Raw genomic sequence first — 13,345 nt, 5'->3', positions numbered from 1 at the left:
CAAAGACACAGAGGAAATCAGTAGACAAATGCAATGCCAGTGCTGGGTCTAGCCTGTCCAAGGCTTGCTACAGTCCTACAGTGCTAACAGAGAATCTCACTTGCCGCCCTTTGCCATGCTCAGTAGCTGTTATCTGCAGGCAAAACCTGACGCTGGTAAACCCTAGAGACATCTTTGCTGCAAACAATATAGTCCCCTCCTCTTCTGCTTACTCTCTGAATTCTATGATAATAGATCATCACAAACAAACATAAAGGGAGACTGCAGCAATTTTGGAAATGCCTTCTTGCTCTATTTATTTCAGAAAAAAATGCGACAGATCTGTAACTGAGCTGCAACAGACAGAGGAGACTGCTGCAACTGAGGCTGTGAGCACACTAGTCACCTACAGCAAAGCACTTCTATTGGCCACACCTGGAGGGGCAATGGGTTGATCTGCTGATCAATTGCAAAATCTGTTTGAAGCTGATTTTTTTTTAAAAGCACTCAAGCAGCTCCCACCAGGTTTTTACAGCAAAAAGGGGCACCCGTGTACCTGTTTTCAGAAAAGAGATGTGGAGACGCATGGAACCGGCAGAACAGTGAATGTGTCTCTACCCTGAAACATGTTGCTGTAAGCATGTTGGTTGCTAATGTGGAGGTCAATAGGTTTTCTTCTTAACTGTATTTGCCATTAATATTCAGACTTGCTCCGAGGTGAAAGCCCAATTTCACACACTGAAACTTCACCCAAATAAAAAGATTTCACATTTGGCCTATACTTCATCTTCAGGTAATTTAATCTTCAAACTGGGTTGTAAAGGGGGGAAAGTGCCGCTTTTGTATTGGTATTATTTTGATCCCTTAAAAACCACCATGTTACCCTTGGCATAGAAGCCAGGAGGAGACAGCATCCTCCCAGCCTTGACATCCTGAGCCCCTTCCCACTAAAGCCCACTCAGGTTGAAACCCACCCATGCAGAGTCTAATGGGAGGGAGGAATGGAATCATCAGCACTGAAAGACTCCAGCCGCCCCCCGTCCAACTTCAGGCACTTGTCAGAAGACCTTTCTATTTCAGCAGGCATTTTAAGTAAAGTTAATAAGCTTATAGAAAGTGTGGTGTAGTGGTTATAATGTTGTTAGTGTGTTGGACTAGGACCTGGGAGGCCAGGGTTCGAATCACCCCTGGTCCATGAAGCTCACTGGGTGACCTTAGGCCAGTCACTGCCTCTCAGCCTAACCTACCTAACAGGGTTGTTGTGGGGATTAAATGGGGGCGAGAACCATGTACTGTACACCCTTGAGCTCCTCGAATAAAAGATAGGATCTAAATGCAATAAATAAATATTACTTGCAAAGAGCAGAGGTGAGGCATGAATGACGCAGGCCAAAAGGAATGTATGGGTGAGTGGTGCAATTTCTTGGCAGCAGAGATGCAGGGGTGACATGACCTTGCCTCCTGGAATAATGGGTTATCAAAAGGCTATATTGCTAATACCTTGAAAAATGGTAATCCATTTGTTACCATGGACAAACAAACCAGTCTGAATGAACTTTGGATGAATCCCGACCCTCAAGTTCCATCAACCAAAACTGTTCAAATACCTCCAGGAAAGTCTATAAGCAGAAATAGTATTGGAATAACAACTTACCCCAGTTATTAACATGTCTTTGCAGTATGTTGACACCCCACATAGAACCATTCATGCCTGGTGTAACATGTTATGCTGAGCAATTGTTCATATACAGAGAGTTTATGGTAAAAGGCTGCACTCTGTCTGAGGATATTGTGCACTAGGGTGCCAGGGACAATGTCCTAAAAAGTATGACGTTAAAGAAACTCTAATTTTGGAATGATTGCACAAACTGTTCACCTGGGGCTGGAACATACCTCATACCTGAGTTAATAAAGATACCTATTGTTGCGCTGATCTTGATATGCAAAGCAAGAAAGGCAATACCTTTTACATAAACCTGCAACCTCTTGCCAAATAAAAGAGTATCTGTATTCCTATGCTGGGTTCTCAAACCAAACTTTGACATCTCTATCTCTATATTCCCCAGCCTGGTGCCCTCCAGATGTTGTTAGACTCCAACCCCACATCTGGCCACAGCCAGCACAGCCAACCGTCAGGGATGTTGGGAGCTGTAGTCCAAAATATCTGGAAGGCACCAGGTTGGAGACGGCTGATGCACCTCAACAATTACTGGTAGAGCCCTGGGTCACACGATCTCTCATGTACCCACTGTGGTAATCACTAAAGGCACTGATACAAAGCCAAGGGATAGAAATTACTCTCAAAGCAAGCATACAAGCACTATAAACTTTTGCTTCCTAAGGCAAGTTCTGTTACTGTGTTTATACACTTTATACATCCTCATCCCAGGGAAAACAAAAATGACAATCGAAGGTCAAACTAAATCCCTGCCAGAAGGCATGATCTAGACTCCCACAGAACAACCACACACTGAAGACCGCTGTGCCACAAGCAGAAAGCAGGAGCTAACCAGGTATGCCACACCTAAGCGCATGAAGAGCATAATCACACATCCAGAAAACTTAAGTAAACCAACCCACATATTACAAGATATGTCAAAATACAATGTGTATGTTGCATATTGTTTAGGAACTGGGTTTGCTTGGCAATTGTACTTCTTTAAAATCTTGCTTCTGGGCCACAGAGACCGGGAGCAAGGACGCAAAGCAGCCTATAGACCCTTCAATACTTTGGGCTGCATAACTAAGGCTACACTGAGCAACCCAGTCCTACTCTTTTCATGATTCTATCTGCAATTATGAGGGCTGGAGACTTACAATTAAAAAAATTAAAAAGCGAACACTTAAACAAACAGCAGAAGCATAGGAAGCTAGCTTATACAGAGTCAGACCACTGGTCCATCTAGCTCAGTATTGTCTATACTGACTGGCAGCAGCTCTCTAGGATTCCAGGCAGGGCACATTCCCAGCCCTACCTGGAGATGTCAGAGATTGAAGCTGGTCCCTTCTGCATGCAAAGCAGGTGTTCTGCCACTGAGCTACATGGTCCTTTCTCCAACTGAAAATTGAACTACAAATGATTGTAATGCTTTGGGGGGAGGGAAACCCATTTCAGAACATCCTGGGGTGTAGAGGAACACATTTCCTCAGTAAACTGTTTGCTGCTAAGAATTTCCTTTGCTTTGTTATACACATGTTGCCAATCAGTGTAATTGTGTATAAATTCCAGAGAGGTAGCCATGTTTGTCTGTAGCAGACAGCAAAAACAATACAGAGTCCTGTGGCATGTTAAAGGCTAACATGTTTATTGTGGCATAAGCTCCCATGAGCCCAGTCTTGCTTTGTCAGATGCGTACTACGCATGCCACAATAAGTATGTTCGTATTTAACATGCCACAGGACTCTTCATCGTTTCACTGGATACAGAGTTTTTCTGTGTTGAGAGAGACTGAATAACATTTCCTTGTGCATAAGCCTGACTCAACATCCTGCTTGCCAGCAGATTCCTCATATAAAGCTGCCTGATGGGTCCTTCCAGGCTGTGCTGGCTGCGGCTGGTAGGAGTTGTAGTCCACAACATGTGGAGGGCGACAAGTTAGCGAAGGCTGGTTTACTCATATTGGCAGAGACTCTCCAAGGCCTAAAGCAGGGGTCATTTCCAGCTCTACTGCCTGAGATTATTTAACTGGAGATGCCAGGGACTGAACCTGGGACCTTGTGCATGCAAGCCATATTCTTTACCGCTGAGCTATAACCCACTTCATTACACCCTGCCGCAGAAGGTTCTGATGAGTTTCAAATTAGTCACCGATGCATTTACCAGAGTTTCCTCATGGTGCTTTGCCTTCATGCTGGCCCAGAACAGTTAGTCCAACTCAAATATCAGAAGGAGGCAGAGGCAGTGGGTCTCTCTTCCCCCCCTTGTTCAATGGATGGGCCCCAGAAAGCAGCCTGGAGTCTCACCCAGTCACTCATATCAGTTCTGACTCCATACAACTGTCTCCCCTGCAGGAACTAGCAGCCCTTGGTTCTTCCTCTCTTTCAAGTGTCACCTAGCAGCAGCCATTCCATTAGAGAGTGGGAAGATGGGAAGCAGGGTCACTCCAACTCTGCTGAGACACAAGCTCCTTTTGGCTCCTCCTGTCCATGAACTATTTTCATCTCTGCTGATTGTTATAAGAACACTGTAACTTTAAGAACTGGTGCTTGAGTTTGCATTTTTCCTCTACCTCCTCCATCCTTTTTTCCTTTTGTGTCTTTTTTTAAAAAAGAGTATAAGGCTGAGAGCAAGGACCACCTTGCTTTTTATTGATCTGTAAGCTACTCTGGGTGCCTTTCTTGGCTGAAGAATGGGGTAAAAATGTTTCAAACAAATGGGGTTAGGAAACCATCCAAGCACTCCCTATAGTTTCAGGTCTAAGCACTGCTGCATATTACTCTTACCATGGATATTAAATTAAAAATGTACCCACCCAATCCCTGTTATTCCATTTAGGAGCTCTCATCGTATGTCAAGAAGCCATGTCCGCAGCAATGGGCATCAGGTATATGGCTACTCACAGTTTAGTAGGATGATCTGCACTGTAAGGCTTTCTAAAGATGAATGAAGTATAGCAATACTTATCCAGTTACTTAAATTAACAAATGTAATTATTAAATAAACTGTGATATATTCAGAATGGAGCTGAAGAAACAGCAAAAAATAGTAAACAAATGCGGAGAAGTGATAGACATGCTTCCTTGTTTGGGAGCTCAGTTGTCAGTGCTCAAGAGATACTACTTTAGGCTTAGAATACCCACCTCTCACCAACTCCTGATTACTGGAAGATACACTTTATGCAAATTACTGTGCCTGAGGGCTCCTGATTTCTAGGTATCGATGAGAGAGGGATTGTGGGAGGTTTTTTTCTTGACAGGGTTGGGGCAGGATGCATGCATAGCTGATTGGCTCTTACTCTCTGCTGGATAGAAACTGGTGTTTCCTTTGGAATCTGCTGCCCCCAAACAAAAGCTTCATGATGCTTTATGGTAAAAGCTGGACCTACAGGCCAAAACATACCTCTTTTGTGATCTTGGACACTGCAAATGGAACATAGGAATATAGGAGGCTGCCTTATACTGAATCAGACCATTGGTCCATCTAGCTCAGTATTGTGTACACTGACTGGCAGCCGCTCGCCAGGGTTTCAGGCAAGGGGTCTCTCCCAACCCTACCTGGAGAGGCTATGGATTGAACTTGGGACCTTCTGCATGCAAGGCTGATGCTCTACTACTGAGCTATGGCCCTTCCGCTATGATGAAATGATGTGTTGAATCCCCTTCATCTAGTTATTTTGCCAAGAGTAATCCAGACCAGAAGTGGATAGCTCACCTCGGGTCCTACAATCCCACCCTTTTACGACTCTAGGAGGCAAGCAAGACAGAGACAGGAAGTTAATTTATGTACATTGGGGACAGGGAGAGAGTAGCTGTAGGAGACTTACCCATTGCAACCAGCTGCTTTTGAGTCCTACATTATTCACAATGCATTATATAAAACAAAGGGTTGAGGACATTTTGTGATGAGATGCCAGACAAGATGTGCCTTGCTCAGCTATGGATCAGCACCATTGTAAGTAACTGGATAATCTCAGTTTAGCTATCAGCAAGGGTATTGCATGCATAACCCAAACAAGTGCAACACTTAGGTGAAGAATCCTTTTCTTCCTCACAGCTTCTGAAAACAAATTTCAAGTGCAATCTTGCAACAAAAACTGTGAGCATTTGTTTACCACATTTTGTACAAAATGTAGTAAGGCCCTTTGAGACTAGCAACAATTGCTTTGTAGTTCAGATGTAACTTGTCAGCAATCCATTGGCCATTCCTGGAATTGACTATCTGTTGGACCCTTTTCAGCTTTTCCATTTCAATTCAGCAAATGATTGAACCAACGGGCTACATTTAGCGAACAGAAAAATAAGGGGAGGCATGTGAAAGGCAGCCATGAGTAAAACGGATAGTCCATGTTAGCCTTTGCCTGAGCTGCTAGGGAGATGGCATTGTAAGTGAGCAACTCTCAAACAGTTGTCTGTAAACAGTGGTGCAGCTAGGTAGTTTTAGGCCCTAGACTAAATGGGGGGGGGGGCTTTAGATGGCCATGTGTTTTACTTCAGTTGTGAAGGACACAATTAACATTTCTCTTTTCCCTCACCATTCCATGCTTTACAACCGCTTCTAGATTCTTGATGTGTTAAAGCAAAACAAAAAAAGTCAACCATGTTTGTCTGTTTAAAGAAACATTCTGAGCATGTGCAGTTTCACATTTTTAAAACTCACTTCAATCATATCACCATCGTGACTACAGGAATAAAATAGTGTTGCTTAGAAAACCATGACATCTGTTTTGCAAAACTCTTTTTTAAGATAACATGATGTGTCCTTGCTTTACAGAAGAACATAAGAAGAGCCTGCTGGATCAGGCCAATGGCCCTTTTAGTCCAGCATCCTGTTCTCACAGTGGCCAACCAGATGCCCATGGGAAGTCCACAAGCAGGACCTCAGCACAAGAGCACTCTCCCCTCCTGTGGTTTCCAGCAACTGGTATTTAGAAGAATACTGCCTCCAACTATGGGGGCAGAGAACAGCTGTCACAGCTAGTAGCCATTGATAGCCTTATCCTCCAGAAATATATATTCTGCTTCTTTAGGGGGGGAAAAAAACTTCCGTTAACATCCAACTTTTGAAAAAGTATTCTGTGTAACTCAAAAGTCTGCATGCATTATAAGCAATGTTTGGTCCTAATGTATTATTTTACAAAACTTGTAAATTTGGGGGGAAGTATCACTGGCCATGTTCACATGTAACAACAGGTCAGATATTGTGGTTTCCTGTGAACAAGTACTACACTGCTGCATGATGCCTGATAGTTCCTGTTTCACTCCTCTGTGGCACAAGGGATCATGGTTTGCTGCTCCCTAACAAGTGGAAATGGAGGAGAAATTTGATCAGTTCATGTTTAAAGCTGAATCTATCAAATTCACACTTTCTGAAACAAAATGAGAATTGAAACACAGCCATCCTTTGAAATTCACACTTATCCAAGTTTTTCAATGCAGTTCTCCAAACAAGGCTTACAAAAATGCTTATATTAGGGGAAAGTGTGCATAAAATGAATATATTAGTGAAATGAACATACAACATGCGTTATATTAGGAGAAATTGTTTGCAAAAATGTGTACATTAATCAAAACTGCATACAAAATGTGTTAGAAGAAATTCTGAAGAATTTTCATGAGGATTTTTTAAAATGTAAACTGCTGCTGAAATGTGGAGAAAAATGGGAAACAGAGAACTCAAATTGACAGATCTTTCCATTCCTACTCATAATCAGCAAGCCAACAACAAATCATGGCTGAAGGTTGGCTAGCAGGTGGGACTTATTAGGGAGCAACAAACCATTATCCCTTGTTTGTACGTAAAAGGAAGCCAAGGCTTCCTGGTTTGTTTATTCCATTTGTGACATGAGAAAAGTTGCTTGCTCACAATAAAACATAAAGTCTGGCTTCTTGTGACATACAAACGTGGCAGCCACTGAGTAAAGAGCTGGCCTGAAGGGGCTTGGAAGTCCAATTTTCACCCTTTCCATCTGTACATAGTCCTTGCTACGAGTTTCAGGCATCATAGAAAAGGAAAGGATACATCTCTGCTTGTAGAGCCCTCTCTCAGCATTACACATATGGTGCATCCATCATCAAGCTTAGTATCAGAGCCCTCTTTGCGTTCCGTTTGCTGCAAATTGCCTGTGGCCTAGCTTGGATGTTTTTGGCCTGGCCCAGAGGATTATGTGACAACAGCTGAGAGTCTTTAGGCCTGCTGGCTAATAGTTATGGCTCCAGGCTTTTCCATTCACGTGCTGCTGAATCACTGGCAAAAAATGCAACCTTGTAGAAGGAAGATTTTTGTTCTGAACAGTGCGGCTTTGTAGAGGGGAATTACTGCTTCACACTTTCTAAGCCAAGCATCCAACAGTTCAGCCAAGCCCGGGGGGGGGGGAGATATTCTTTGTAGCTTCCTCACTTTTTATCTTCTTTGCTTTGTGAATTTATAAGGTACTCTTCAAGATAAATATTTCCAAAGTAGTTCACAAAAACAATAATAAAACAATGGAAGAAAGGTAAAACAGATAATAAAAACAGCAGCTTAAAACAATATCAACAGTCAAAACCCTGGGAAAATAAAGAGGTACTTGCCTTACCAAAAACCAGACATCAAAAGTAGGTCCCCAAAAAGTATTTAATAAAGGCCCTCTTCCCAGTTGCCACCCATTCTCCTCAGACAGCAAGGGCACCTGAAGGAGGGCCTCAGCTTTGACCACACTGCATGGGAAGATGAGTACTTTAAGGGACCCAGGTTCCCAACCATGTAGGGCTTATGGTAAGGGTCAACACTTTGAATTGTGCTTGGAAACTGACTGGCTGAGTGGTAGAGCATTTGCTTTGCTTGCAGAAGGTCCTAAGTTCAATCCCAGGCATCTCCAGGTGGGGCTGGAAAAGACCCCTCTCTAAAATCCTGGAGAGCTGCTGCCATTCAGAGTCAACAGTACTGAGCTAGATGCACCAATGATATAACTCTAAGAAAGGCTGTTTTCTCTGAGATGTGTTCCCAACAACAGTCCCATTATCCCAGCAATTGTTCTTTGAACTGCAATTTCCAAATCGTCTTCAAAGGCAGGCTCATATACAGTGCATTGCAGTAGTCTAATCTCCCATCTGCTTTTCCCAATAGGGCAACACATAACTTTTGGGCTGACCTAATAAGCCTTTCCTCATACAGGGAGCAAGTGTAAAGGGATGCTGGTCTCCATTCTAATATTCAGCTCAGCAAAATGCAACTGATAGAACTAAATGCTAGAAGTGACACAAGAGGACCAAGAAATGGGATACATTTTATACACATAAAGTAGTAATATCCTGTAGCCTCCAACTGGACCAATGCTCCTGATCTAGACAGACAGCCTTCTTATATCTAAAGCTGTCACTCTACCTCCCACTTGATAGGTACTGAAAAAGATCAATCAATGCCATTCAAGCTCTACCTGCAAAATCTACTCTGCCCAACCAGAGCCATCTCTCTCACATTTGCTAAAGAGAGAAAGCCCTCTCTCTCTCCTATCTAGGGTTGCCAGGTCAGAGGCATCCCAAACTAGGGTTGCCAGGCTCAGGGCCTGAGAATGATCCTGTATCTTTAAGAGAAGAGGAAATTCAGCCAAGTGCAGGCGTGCTTGCAACACTCTCATGGGAAAAACCACAAAGTGGAATTCTCCCTTCCCCCTCCACAACTTTTAAAGATACAGAAGACCTCTTGGTTGCCAGGCCCAGCCTCCAAGAGGTCTTCTGTATCTTTAAAAGTTGTGCAGGGGGAAGGGAGAATTCCACTTTGTGGTTTTTCCCATGAGAGTGTTGCAAGCACGCCTGCACTTGGCTGAATTTCCTCTTCTCTTAAAGATACAGAATCATTCTCAGGCCCTGAGCCTGGCAACCCTATCCCAAATCCTGAGAGTTTGGGGGCTGCCCTGGGTGACATCATGGGGTGTGCCCGAGTGACAGCATGGGGTGGGTCCAAGTGACATCATTAAGCATGATACGTTAAGCATCAACCACAGTTGCTTGGTGTATACAATTCATACAAAAATTTATCTGATTGGAAATTAAGATAGAAGTCTTAGCTAATAGATGGAGCCTGGGTAGAGAACATTTAATCTAGCCAATTCGCTTCTGGCAAAAAGGGTTCAAGTGACCTAAGGCCAGGCCAGGCCAGTCACCAGAAGGCCACTGTAGGAAGAAAGGAGCCTAGTGTTGTGGAAATGTTAGATGGGAGCACTCAGGGGTAAAGATGGATGCCCCCAAAGAGCTGCAATTCTAAGCACACTAATGGACTAAGACCCATAGAACTCAACAGGACTTACTTCTGAGTAGATATAGTTTGGGTTGTGTTGTTGGTAAAGATTAACTGGAGATCCTTTGCAAAGATATCCACATCCAAGTAGGGTTGGCAACCCCCTGCCTGGAATGCCCTGCCCCTGCTTTTTAACATCCAAATATACAGATTTGACCCTTCAGAAAGAGGTCTGAGAAATAAGTAAGAAGATTCTCTACCCCTTTCTGTCTCCCCTGTGGACTGCTATAAACTCATTTAATCAGCCACCTCGATTCCAGTGAATGTAATTGACAGAGAGAAAGCACACATGATTTGGTCTACCTTCATAGACAACAACAATTGCAGCCATGCTGCCCAGTATGTGAATTCTCTTTTACCACTATTGGACAAGAAACAAACAACAAGGTGCATCATCAGTGGGTTTAAGAAGGTTGAGCGGAGTGCATGGAACCACTGTTGCTGCTTCTATGGATGAAAGGGAGTGAGGATAAAGGTAAATGAAATGCAAATAGAAAAAGAAGAACAAAAGACAGTGATGATTTCTTAAATGCAGTACCATACCAACCACAACAAGATTCCTACGAGTAAGGCAGAAAACTAAGTATCCCACAACCAGTCAGGATTCAAAACCAAAAACCAAAAATATGAAAAATGAAGAAATATTTGTATAAGCATGACTATCAAATATGTTTATTATTTACACAACCTGTAAAGATATTTATAGTGCAATCCTACGTTTATTTATTCAGAAGCAAGTCCCCATGTATTCAGTGAGGCTTACTCAAACAGGGACAGAACTGCAACCTCAAGTGATAAGCAACTTTATTCAGGCAACCCAAAATTCAGAATCATGCCACTTTAAGCTGTTTTGCAACTGTTTATACTTGTTTTTATGCTTATTGGATTTTAAAGGGATTTATTTCTTATTGTGAGCTGCCTTGGTTTCCAGACTGCAACCCTACCTCAAGGGTTGTTGGAAAGATTCCCATACATACCACACACTGGAGATGTAAAAATACATACACCCCATATAATAGTTTATTGTCAAAACCAGTTGATCATTGCAGAACATTTTAAAAAAATAAAATCAATATTAGTTTCCTGCATAATAAAAGCAGTGACACCTAAGTAAGCCCTGCCTAATTGCTTTAAAATAGGATTGCAGGGGGAGAGATGATATACAACACAAACACAATTCTTTCCTATATTCACTCAAAAGTCCCATTAATTTACAGCCCAATCCTAACCATGTCTACTCAAAAGTAAGTCCTATTGAATTCAATGGGGTTTACTCTGGGTATGTTTACTCTGGAAAAGCAAGTACTGGATTAAAGCTTCATATTGGGAAGTTTGCAAAGCAAGTACTGAATTAAAGCTTCATATTCGGAAGTTTGCAAAACACTGCCCTCTTCAAAATTTAAAGCTGCCTTACTCCTAAACACAAGAGAGAAAAAGACAAAGCTTACTTATTCAATCTGTGAGCTGTTCAGGAAAGCAGGAAAAAGCTCGTTTTCTGAGCCTTGGGCCAGTCACTGCCTCTCAGCCTCACAGGGAGGCAATGGTAAACCCCCTCTGAATACCGCTTACCTTGAAAACCCTGTTATTAGGGTTGCAATAAGTCAGAATACACTTGAAGGCAGACAATTCAATTTGACTCTATAGGTTTTTGGCTCTATAATTCCTTGTCAATCACAACCCTGACATCTTATTGGCTAAAAACCTGAAAGGGCAGGAATTAGAGCAGAATTTAGAGCAACTAAGAAGTGGGGGGCCCTGACATTTTGGTGTATATCTCTGGAACCAGACCATCTAGAAACTTTTTTTTAATGAAAGCTGAAAGTCCAGAGGTTAAGGTAAATCACCCAGAGACCCGGAGGGAACCCCCGAAAACCTGAGTCTCCAGCTGAAAAACGGAGTTCTGTTAACCCTACTTCTATCTTACCTGTAGCCCTTACCAGTAGCCCTTCACTCCTCAATGGTGCAGAGTTAGCCAGTCTGCAGAGAACATGAATACAGGGGAATCTCTGGATATGAGAAGCAGGAAGGATAGATTGGTTATAGCAAGGAACCTAATGCAGAAGAGAATCTCTCAGGTGAGCCCCGTTGCTCCCCAAACCAGCACAAGCAAGCTTCCACTTGCTCAAAGGCTCAGGCTTGACCCTAAGATAAGACGCAAGCATGTTTCTCAGGCTTTTATTCCTTGGACAACCCCAGTGATGTCTCTCCCAAATCTAGTCAAATCTAAATTACAAAAACAAGAGCAGAAATGTAAAATATATCCCACCTCTGTGGAGATTAGCACATGTCAAAAGTTGGCCAGCTCATCTCAGATGCTCACCCCATAACTACTAATAACTATAAATTAAAGGAGATTTTATTAAGAAAGTACAGGTAGAAGGCACAGAATAAGTTACACAGTAAAATGCATCTAATGATAGTCTAGACTGGATTGTCAAACAAGATTATCTTTTGGCATGCTAATCTGGAAGAGGATGACTTCTTTCACGGCAGATTGCAACACCTTGCCTAGCACTGGATGCAAATATCCGTCCCCTACAGACCTTTTGGTTTTATCCAGTCTCAGGGGTTATCCAAACGGAGCGGGATAATCCACGGTTTCCATATTCGGTTTGTCATCTGATAGTCCTCACTTTGCTTTTTAGTTCGCTCTTTCCCAATTAAAAAAAATGCTTTTTTGCACCCACACCCGCAGCGGTAAGACCCCTACATTATATTCGCTTTTTCCAAGCTCCGCCTCTAAAACCTCCCCCTATCAACCAATTGGTCAGCAAAAAAATTACGTATGCTCCTCTCCCCCTTTGCAACAAAGCACAATATGGCTGTAAAGGAGTTCTCGCCTCAGAAGGAAAGGCTGCTGGTCAGTTTCACGCCTGCCTTGTTTGTATTTGCGATATTATGCTTAAAGGAATGTATGCTTTTCTGATTTGAAGCAAAAACCCCAGCAAGTAGAATGAAATTGACAAAGCTTTCCAGGCAGGCTGAAAAAGACCATCCCCCCTTTCTCGCTTGTTGTGCATTGCAGATCTCACCCAGAGCGGCCACCCAGTTTGCAGGCTGGCAAAAAATAAAATGCATCTGCGCAGTAGTTGCAGACACCCCCCCCAACACCCCACCATTGTGATGATTGGTTCAATTTTCCCAGGCTTATTCTCGCACATGTGCAAAAGTGCAGATACATGATTGGCTGGAATGAGGAGAAGGGGCAAGGGGAAACGCCCAAGAACCACCCATCAGCTGTAAAGTCTGTGGTATTGCATCCTAACTCCTGAAGGCACAGCGGATAATTCCCGATTTTAAACAGCAAATCGCATTTTTGCCGGTATTGCACGGAGCGGATTTAACCCGCAAAAATGCTTAACAGTGCGAGACGTCATTTGGACGACTGAAAAATAATGAACACACATAGCTGGCGTGTCACACATTTTGCAG

The 13,345-nt window shown here is 42.9% G+C and overlaps 1 protein-coding gene across 3 annotated transcripts in view; it reads right to left on the bottom strand.

Moving 5' to 3' along the window:
- Nucleotides 1–13,345, bottom strand: part of TIMP2 (TIMP metallopeptidase inhibitor 2) — a 45,737-nt gene that overhangs the window by 10,472 nt on the left and 21,920 nt on the right. The gene's annotated exons all lie outside the window — the stretch shown is intronic.

This window comes from Rhineura floridana, chromosome 3 (assembly GCF_030035675.1).
Source record: "Rhineura floridana isolate rRhiFlo1 chromosome 3, rRhiFlo1.hap2, whole genome shotgun sequence".
In the NCBI taxonomy this organism is placed as follows: domain Eukaryota; kingdom Metazoa; phylum Chordata; class Lepidosauria; order Squamata; family Rhineuridae; genus Rhineura; species Rhineura floridana.
This window is presented reverse-complemented; position numbering and strand designations above follow the sequence as displayed.